General features: G+C 40.3%; 1 long non-coding RNA gene across 1 annotated transcript; it reads left to right on the top strand.

Annotated features, from left to right (window-relative positions):
- The first annotated feature begins 5135 nt into the window (after positions 1-5135).
- Positions 5136-6800, top strand: LOC139027210 (uncharacterized). Its single transcript, XR_011479272.1, has 3 exons — positions 5136-5193; positions 5608-5627; positions 5813-6800. It is a non-coding gene; the product is annotated as an uncharacterized lncRNA (long non-coding RNA).
- Positions 6801-9941: the final 3141 nt, after the last annotated feature.

Genomic DNA, 9941 nt, shown 5'->3' with positions numbered 1-9941 from the left:
CAGCAGGTGAACCCCTCCCCTTTGAGCTCACAAATGTGTTGACGCCACTGGAGCGTCTTATACCCTCTTCCTGAATCCATGGACAGCGTTGTTGGCCCACACCTCCACAAAGGGCAAAACAAATGAACACAAGTATTAATCCGGGCTTCTCCATCCTGTTAAAACTGTTCAGGAATTATTTGGTCTTTTTGATGAAATTGATCTTATAACCCTTTCAATGACACAGTTTAATGGTGTAGTTGATGCTCTGGTGGAACCATGTGAAAAATGTCATGTTTACCCAGGTTGTAATAAACTCCTAAAGGTGTCCAGACTGTTAGACCCAGCTGCTTGTTAGGAGTCTTGACTGGAGACTGGGAATAGAAAGAGGTGGGAGCTGGTGCTTTACATGTCATGGGAGGTGGACCACTTTCCTGCCTCTGGATTTTTGTTTGCTTTTTGTCTAGGCTTATTTTGTTTCTCTTTCTGGCAGCCCCACAGTGGCACCTGCCGAGGAAACTTGCCTCTGTATGCCATCGGCCTCACTGATCTGACTCTGCTATTCTCAAGAGCTAAACCGCATGTCCTAAGTGGCTAAACTCAAGCTCTCGTTTTAATAAATGAGGTGAGAGGAAATTCATGTTTGTATCTGTCTAGGAGATTTAAAACAAAACCCTTCTAGCGTGTTATTTTCCTTTCCCTGAAACTCTGTATGAAGGTAGGTTTGTTTTCATGAAGGTTTTACACCAATTGAATGAGAAGTTTGGTTTAGGATTGTTAAGGTCTTTCAACAATGTTGCTGGGTTATAACATGTAGCGAAGGACCATGAATAGAATTATCTTAAAATGTGTGCCAACCGATCTCAGCTAAAATTTTGGTTTAGAACCTTAGCACCCCTGCAGATTTTTGTGCGATATCAACCAATATATTTTCAGATTGGCAGAATTGTCATTTAAAATGCATTAATGTAATGCATAGCGTTGGGTCTCTTTCACTGCGAATAGTCGGTTATTATTTAATAAGGAAGTTGGTTATTTTACTCTGAAACAAAAAATAAACACATGCAACAGTTAAATATTTTACAGAGTTACAGTTCCTATAAGAAAAATCAGTCAATTTGAAATTAAATTGGGCCCTAATCTGGATTTTTCACCATGGCTTGGAATACAGATAGCGTCTAGTCAGATACCTCCAAACATAAATTAAAGGTAAAGGTGTGGATCAGAATGTCAGAGTCTGGTGTGACCACTATTTGTCTCATGCAAGCACGACACCGCTCCTTCACATAGAAGTTCGTTGTAGTGAATGTCGTGTCCCACTTCAATGGCCTGTGTGAAGTTTCTGGCTATTGGCCGCCGAACTGGAACACGCTGTCGTATCACATCTGAAACCCTTGAATGGTGGACATGTCTGGAGTATCCCCCAGGCCATGCGAAGAACTGACATTCTCAGCTTCCAGGGAATTGCTTCAGATTCCTTGCTTGACAGGGGCAGTTGGATATCATGGCTGAAACATGATTGGCACACTGGACCTTCATGCACGTATATTTTTTGCTTTCAAATTGACCATGATTAAAATGCATTTGAGTTTGTCTGTAGCTTATGCCTGCCCATACCATAACCAAAAGCCACCATGGGGCACCTTCACCACTGAACAGAGCGTGGCCATCAAAAGATTGAACATGCTGCACATTTGAAGTCGTTACGACGGGGGGCTTTTTGGGAACAAGCAAGTCAGGTCAAGACCCCTATGAGGACGACGAGCCACGCAGATACGATTGTGGAGAGATTCTTCAGTTGTTGCAAACCCGCAGTTCATTGGGTTGGCTGGTTCTCAGACGATCTGCAGGTGAAGAAGCCGTTATGGAAGTCTTGGGCTGCGTGGTTACACTTCGTTGTGGCGGCTGGAGGTGGGCTTATGGTAGAGAAATTAGCATTCAATTTATTTGCAATGCTCTGGTGGATAATTTCCTTACAGTTAGGAAATACCAATTGCACGGCTCAGCATTGTCTGACCAAAACTGCACATTTATGAAAAAAAATGAATTTTAATGCCCTTGCTATCGTCCCAGGCACAAGGTGCATCTGTGTACATGATCATGCTGTTTAGTCAGCTTCTTAGGTATGGCACAAATGTTCAGGCTGGAATGGATTAGCTTGGCGAAAATAAAATCCCCAATGACAGGGATATAAACAAATGTGTTTGCACGAAAGTCAGAGCTGTTTGTGAGATACTGAACATTTCTGCTAACTTTAATTTCATTCGGACCAACACTCGTTACGTGTTACATTTATATTTTGTTCACGTATATCTTAGTGAATAAGGGGAAGGTTGCATAGAACTACTGACTGCTAGGTTACCAGGACCATCTAAACCTATTAACCATTTCAGCCTAAATACAACTCAACCATTGAGAGCCAGCTAGTGCAAGACGGACGTTGTGTTATCTGACGTAAGACAATGGAGTAAGAAATGAGCTCCACCACATTTTTTTCACCTGTCAAGGCTTTTCAGTGAAGGGACTAGAGGACAAGATTTTTAAGCAATTGAGGCAACCAAACAAATTTAAATCTTGCTTGTTCGAACTACCTATTTGTACTTTTACCTATACTAAATGGCAATCTGTAATTGGTACGGTTCATTTCTGAACCTTAATAATTTAATGGCTGTATATATAATTCAAAAAGACTAACTTATTGCACTATGAGTTTAGTTCAACTTGCCGACCCCATCAGAACCCCAAATATAAAGTTCTGTTTTACTCATTGTTTTTTAAAATGTGTAATTTGAACTAAACACTGTATACTATTAGCCTTCAAACATGGCTAAAAAACTATTCATGTTTGATGTCTATGGATGGATGGTCAGTCGTGCCCATTGCCTTCATAGCGGTCACCTTTCTCCCAGGCCCCATTCCCTCAAGCTAGTTAAACCAAAATATATGTCGAGTTCTGCTTTGTTGTTTGACACTATATGACTTCTAATAAAATAGCCTCCTCCCCCTTAATCCAGTTTGTCAACTGAGATACCACAAACATAAAAGTTAAAAACCCCGCCTATTTCTGCAATTTATTCTTTTAAATTGTGGTTTTAAAATATAATATTTACCCTTAATATTAACCAACACAGCTAACCTTTATGGTCAAACTTAAATAAAGACAAAAGACACATATTTATTATTTCAAATAATGTTTGGATTATAGCTCATTTGGACTTTTGTGGCTGTGGTAAACTAGTGGAAAACCCCTTATTTATTACATATGCTGTTTTAGTTTCACTTTCTCTTAGTTTTAGCGATTGGGATAGAAGACTTCAAAACCACAAAACAGAAAATAATCCACAGCTGGCAGGGTAAATCTACTTTCCTAATTTTCCTTTCATTGACAATTCATATTCAATATGAATTACCAGTAACTATAATTTAACAGTTAAGGTATTGGTTGTCATGAAAGGTTTAGTGATCATTTAATATTCTATGTTCTACAACAGAAAATAAAACAGTGCAGGATGGTTAAGTGGAACACTCGGTGTGCAGAATTTAATGGATATGTTTGTTAGATTAGTAATTCTATGGAATGTAGAATAAGAACAACAAGCAGGCAGTAAGTTCATTTTACATAACACATTACTTCACTTTCTAATTCAAAAGTCATGTTGTCCAGTGGAAGCCTGAGGTGGTAAAGTACTCTTAGAGCTGGATTATTGTGAAAGGACTAGAGCAAAAAAGACATGTTTAGAATGTGAAATCACTTCATGCTGGGTACGCAGTTTTGCTTGATTGCCTTTGGGTACCTGAGACATAGTCATTGTTCCTTATCTTCATGGTTTGTTACCCATGGTCCGTAGTTTCCTATCCTAAATGTATCTATCTACCAACTAATAAGCCCCTTTGTTCTGTTCATTCACTTATCTATACATCCATATGTTTGGAACACAGAGTCATTTTAAAACCATTCACATATTGATTAAGAGGTGCACTATAAATGCATTGGCTGAACTATGAAGCAAAAATATCCATTTGTGCCAATTCAATAAAATAAATTACTATACTTTAGTTCAATGATCTATTTTTACCTTCGTCTTTCATGTCTTGTTAAAATCAGTGGCACACAGATGAAATATTACACAGTTGAGACTGGGCAATACTTTGATTCTTCATATTCAGTTTATGAGGACCAATTCAAATCAACACCACAAGATGTTACGGAAGTCAAGTTGCCAGTGGACGAGTGATGTCATCATGGCTTTCTGTCCCATCGTCTCCCGCGCCGGGACTGAATTTGAAGCAGCACTACAACATTATCCAAGTACAGTAACTTCTCGGAAAATTATGACTTCCCAAGCAACGTTATTTCCTTGATACCAGATATTCTCTTTCCCAACCAGATTTAACTCAAATTGTACCAACGGAATAAAATTACGGTTAACTTAAATTGTTTAATATATGAGAAGGCTTATGGTTTATTTTAGACGTATTCCCTCATTCTCTTGACAGCTGGTAAAGATGTTTCATTCTGTAGTGCTGCATCACACCTTCAACCCAGACTACACTTACCTGACATCAGCAGACTAAAGTGACCAGAATGAGTAATACTCACAGTGGACTGTCTGTTCCACTGAGAAGCCAGGAGGACTACTGAACTGTTTCTCACAATGATGCAAGCAGTCAGCGACTTGATTCTGAGGCAAGCTAACATACAGCCAAAGGTAGCTAACACTAAGTTCAAGGTTCAGGGGACGGACCACTCTCGCTCATTCTCCTGCAAGCAGCCTCTGCTGTGTGGTTACAACCATGTTCAATAACTGTCCAATGAATCAACTTTAAAATACCAAAAAAATGCAAAACCATATAGTTAACCAAAGTATTTTTATTACAACAGGTCTGATAGTGTAAAGACGAAAATCAATGGTGTAGTATGAGTCAAATATTAGTATTTGTAATGGAGCGGTTTCTATAGATGGAGCTGATAGAAATGAAATCAGATCCAACCTGAGCAGAGTCACTTTGTTACTGAACCTCTATAGCCTGTCACACAGATTGTGATTGGTGTTTTTGTATCAATGAATCATTCATTTTGAGTACAGCATCTCTCTGTATTTGATCGTACTGTATAATTCTTCTTTTTCCTTTCAAAAACAGACCCAGACATCTGCCGTTCTAGCTTGTGATTTCTGAAAGCTGTGTTGTAATGGTGTTGTGGCACAATTTGGGGTGAGCTGTCTGTACACTTCTTCACATTGAGATATGTTCTGTGTTGGACTGATGTTATGCCCTTTTCAATACAGTAGGACTCCTGGTTATGTCTGCGCCCTAAACAACAAGGCCAATTTGTGTTCCAGGAACTGTTGCTTGCTATAAAGAAACACTGTTGTGTAAACAATTATATTGTATGATCACCTCCAACATATATAAGAAACATCTAAACCTTTATTCTTTGAGTTCTTCCCTGTGAAATCGAGATAGATCCCCCTAGCAGCCTCTTGACTAAAGATGTTTCTATTATATCATTAAATAGTCTCTGCCTTAATCTTTGGATGGAACGCTGGTTGCTGTACATGTTTTCCTATCCTGAATGTATTTATCTAGWCTMATAAACCCCTTTGTCTGTTCATTCACTTTCTATAGATCCATGTTGGAACGGAGAGGTAATTTTCAACAGGGCTCTTTTGTATAATGTAATATTTTGATGAAAGGGTGCACTATAAAGTAAATGGTTGAACCTAAATACTGTTATATCTGTCTGAACTATAAACAAATGTCCATTGTGCCAATTAACAAAAACATTACTACTTTTCTCAATTGCCTTTTTGATTTATCTTTCTTGTCTAAGTGACACACGAGATGAAATACTGCACAGTTGAGACTGGCAATAYTTTGGATTCTCATCTTCAGTTAATGAGACATTGCAAAAACACCACAATATGTTTTACGGAAGTYGAGTCGCCWGTGGAGAGTGATKTCGTCATGGCTTTCTGTTCCATCGTCTCCCGCGCCGGGACTGGTATTGAAGCAACACTGCAACAGATTCCAAGTACAGTAACTCATCCCAAATATGACTTCCCAAGCAATGTCCAGAGGGTGGTGCAGTCTGCCCAACGCATCACCGGGGGCAAACTACCTGCCCTCCAGGACACCGACAACACCCGATGTCACASGAAGGCCAAAAAGATCATCAAAGACAAMAACCCCCCGAGCCRCTGCCTGTTCACCCCACTATCATCCAGAAGGCGAGGTCAGTACAGGTGCATTAAAGCTGGGACCGGGAGWCTGAAAWACAGCTTCTACCTCAAGGCAATCAGAYTGTTAAATAGCAATCACTAGCACATTAGAGGCTGCTGCCTATTATACATAGACTAGAAATCACTGGCCACTTTTATTAAGAACACTAGTCACTTGAATAATGTTTACATATCTTGCATTACTCATCTCATATGTATTTACTCTATTCTAAACTATTCTACTGTATCTTAGTCTATGCCGCTCTGCCATTGCTCGTCCATATATTATTGATTCTTTCAATTTTTTACTTAGATTTCTGTGTATTGGGTATATGTTGTGAAATTGTTAGATATTATTTGTTAGATATTACTGTACTGTCGGAGCTAGAAACACAAGCTTTTTGCTACACCCGCAATAACATCTGCTAAACACGTGTATGTGACCAAAACAATTTTATTTTATTTGGCTGATATTGAAGCAGCACTCCAACAGATTCCAAGTACAGTAATTTATCCCAAATATGACTTCCCAAGCAATGTTATTTCCTTCTATACCAGAYATTCTCTTTCCACACCAGATTTACTCAAAATGTACCAACAGCATAAATTACATTACTAAGTAGTTTATTTGAGAGGTTGAGAGTTTTATTGCGTTTATTTTTTGACGTAATTCCCTCATTCTCGTGGTACAGCTTGGGTAAAGATGTCATTCTGTAGTGCTGCATCCACACCTTCACCCAGACACACTGAAACCTGACATCATGCCAGACTAGTGACCAGAAGTGATTTGTAATAACTCACAGGTGGACTGTCGTTTCCATAGGCCAGGGAGGACTACTAAGTGTCCTCACGAATGAGTTGCAAGCAGTCAGCAGGATTTTCTGAGGAAGTCTGAACATACAGCCAAAAGGTAGCTTAACACCTAATTCAAGCGTTCAGGTGAGGACCCACTCTCCCATTCTCCTGCAAAACAGCCTCTGCTGTATTGGTTATCAGTAACATTGACTCCAGAAGTTGTAGATCTCCACACTAGGTGGAGAGACAAATGAGTCTGATCAGGCAGTTCTCACATAGAAAGAGCTCATAACCTTTACTATTTAAATCACGCCAGCATTCCAGAAAGAAATATGCCGCTTCAAATCCTATTGAGTAGGTTGTGGTGATAGGTCCGATAGAGTATTGGTTTATGTTTACACGCTCAATGACTTGTGGTGACTGTGTCTCGAGTATACATCTTCGCTCATTAGCATATGCAAACAACGTTATATATCCTCATAACGGTCATCTCTGCTTGCCACTCGAGCTAGTCAGATGTAGAGCATAATCATACATGTCCAGACGGTGGTTAGCGTTTAGCGCATTGATTACACTTCTCGAAATTTCAACAAAAAGGATTGATGTGAGATGCAACCATTGAATGCCTCAACTGAATTTCACTGGAGTGGGCAAACACTCTCAGAACGTGTTCCATATATTATATAATATATATAACTAGGAGTACTCCACCATTAAGACTTCGCTCGTCTCGACCAAGACTCACTGGCTCTCTCTCATTAAAGACACCTAGGTTCACTTTAATAGCTGTTTTCCCGTGAACCCGGAGCTGGTAGTCTCCAAGGAGTGGTAACAGGCAGGACCTGATTAATGCGATCTCGCTCTTACATGAAACTGACCCTTAAGTTAGTTCTAGGTGTGATATATATTTTCTCATCCAGGACCTGTGGTCCGAGGATCATACTACTATACATTAGTGCTATATTTGGGTAATATTCTACTATACGTACATCTATTTCACTGAAATCATTGTGCCATGCTGTAATCAGTAAATTCTTCGTCTTTCCTCTTTATCAATTTGTCTCCCTTACACCTTGGATCTCTTATGTTTCAATAGCTCAATTTAAGGTAGCAATTAGTCCTCCTATCTAATGATTCACTCCGGACCACCTATGTCTACCCCTCTAACTTCTGTCGCGTGAATAGTGAGATCATACTTCTCTCATAGAAGATACTATATACAGTATGCGACACTAAATCTCTATGGGTGACTCTGAGACATCATGCTACTGCATACTATCACTCAAGGTACAAGGACAATGTGAAACTCTCCATTCATCACTCCTCTCTGTTNTATTACGTTTTTGGGGGCGCAAAAATGAAGGGCAAATTGTACGGACCAGAGGCGCTGTACGCGTTTACTGAGTTTCGTTATGTTAGCCTGGTTAGGCTCCTGATGGAGGTTCCAGTTTTATAAAAGTATAAAAATAGCACGATCCGTACCCCTTTGGGTGAGACCAGGTTGCAGGAAAAGTATATTTAGATGTCAGGTGGAGAAGTGAGATAAAAAATATATACGAAAAAAAAACGGACTACACCGGGACCATTTTTACATGGGGACAAGACGGGACAAGACAAGCACACGTCCGCTGCTACGCCATCTTGGATGCGACTCGATTCTATTCTCCGGAGTCATTTACTTATTTCCTATTCTTATATTTCTATTGTTGTATAAGAAGGACCCTGCAAGTAAGCATTTCATTGGACGAGTAACCCATGCGTATTCCGTACATAGGATCTAAATAAAATCAACGTTGATAATACGTAAACTGGGCTTGGAGTGCAATCAACTACACTGGTTGTTTAGGTCGTCTTTCTGAGCAGTGTTTCACTACCTGCAACTTTAAATGGCATGGTGAGTGCTTTCCTGTTCAGGTGTGCATTGGGCTGTCTGTTTCCTCACTATATCCTGGGCGCGCTCCTCTGTTGTCCTAACAGGAACAGTTATGTGTTTCATTTCCACGACGCCAGACTGGAGCGTGCACTGTGCGGGGACACACCGTCCAGCCCAGACGCCGCTACGATCGGTCTATATGACATGAACCGCCTGGACCCCCGACTAACTCCAGCCAGATCATAAAGAGGAGGTTTCAGGGTATGTGGCTTTGGGTCCTTAGCCGTGCGTGCATTGTTCATCATATCCCCCGTGGCCTCCAACGTGGACTATTAGTAGTATTAGTGTACATAGTGGATATGGTGGTTATTAGTGGGTCCAACATGGACTTCACTCATGTCCAATTGTGTCTTGGAGTGCTTCATATCCCCCCTTCCCTCCAGACTCTGAACATGTGACTCCTACGTTTGGCGTGTGGAGGACTGCAGCAAATCGCCCTGCTCCCCAGGAACCCTTCCAGATCAACTGTAATGTCAATACCATTGTAAAGCACAATTTCTCCCCTTTCCAACAGAATCAATTACATGACCTAAACGCTGCCCGTTTCTGCATAATTCAAGCAGGCAATGAGCCCCGTCGGGTCTTTTTAAAAATGTCGGGTGGGGAAGCGAAACGAATGCGTGATAATGAGAAGGAGAGATGTTGTGTGGGAAAATTGCTTTTTTTCACTCGATCTGTCCAACTTATCACCTTATCGCCTCTAAAATGTAAATAAAACACTATAAAGAGTTTATATAATGTGTCATTACATACCTATTTGAAGGTTTGTGTCAAATTTTAGGGCGGTGCTAAAATTATCTTAGAAGTAAACAGCGGCTTTGAGAATGATGATCGCATGCAATGATGACGCAAAAAATAACTAGATATCCCCCCCTTACCCCCGTCACTGTCCATTTCTTGTTTTTAATCGATGAGAGAAGTGCTACACCTGGTGGAGAGAGATTGTACGAGAAATAGTTGCATTATGCGTGCTGTACGTTACGACATGACACGTCACGATGTAACGGAGGGTC

The sequence above is a fragment of the Salvelinus sp. IW2-2015 genome, unplaced genomic scaffold, assembly GCF_002910315.2.
Source record: "Salvelinus sp. IW2-2015 unplaced genomic scaffold, ASM291031v2 Un_scaffold8355, whole genome shotgun sequence".
NCBI lineage: Eukaryota > Metazoa > Chordata > Actinopteri > Salmoniformes > Salmonidae > Salvelinus > Salvelinus sp. IW2-2015.
This window is presented reverse-complemented; position numbering and strand designations above follow the sequence as displayed.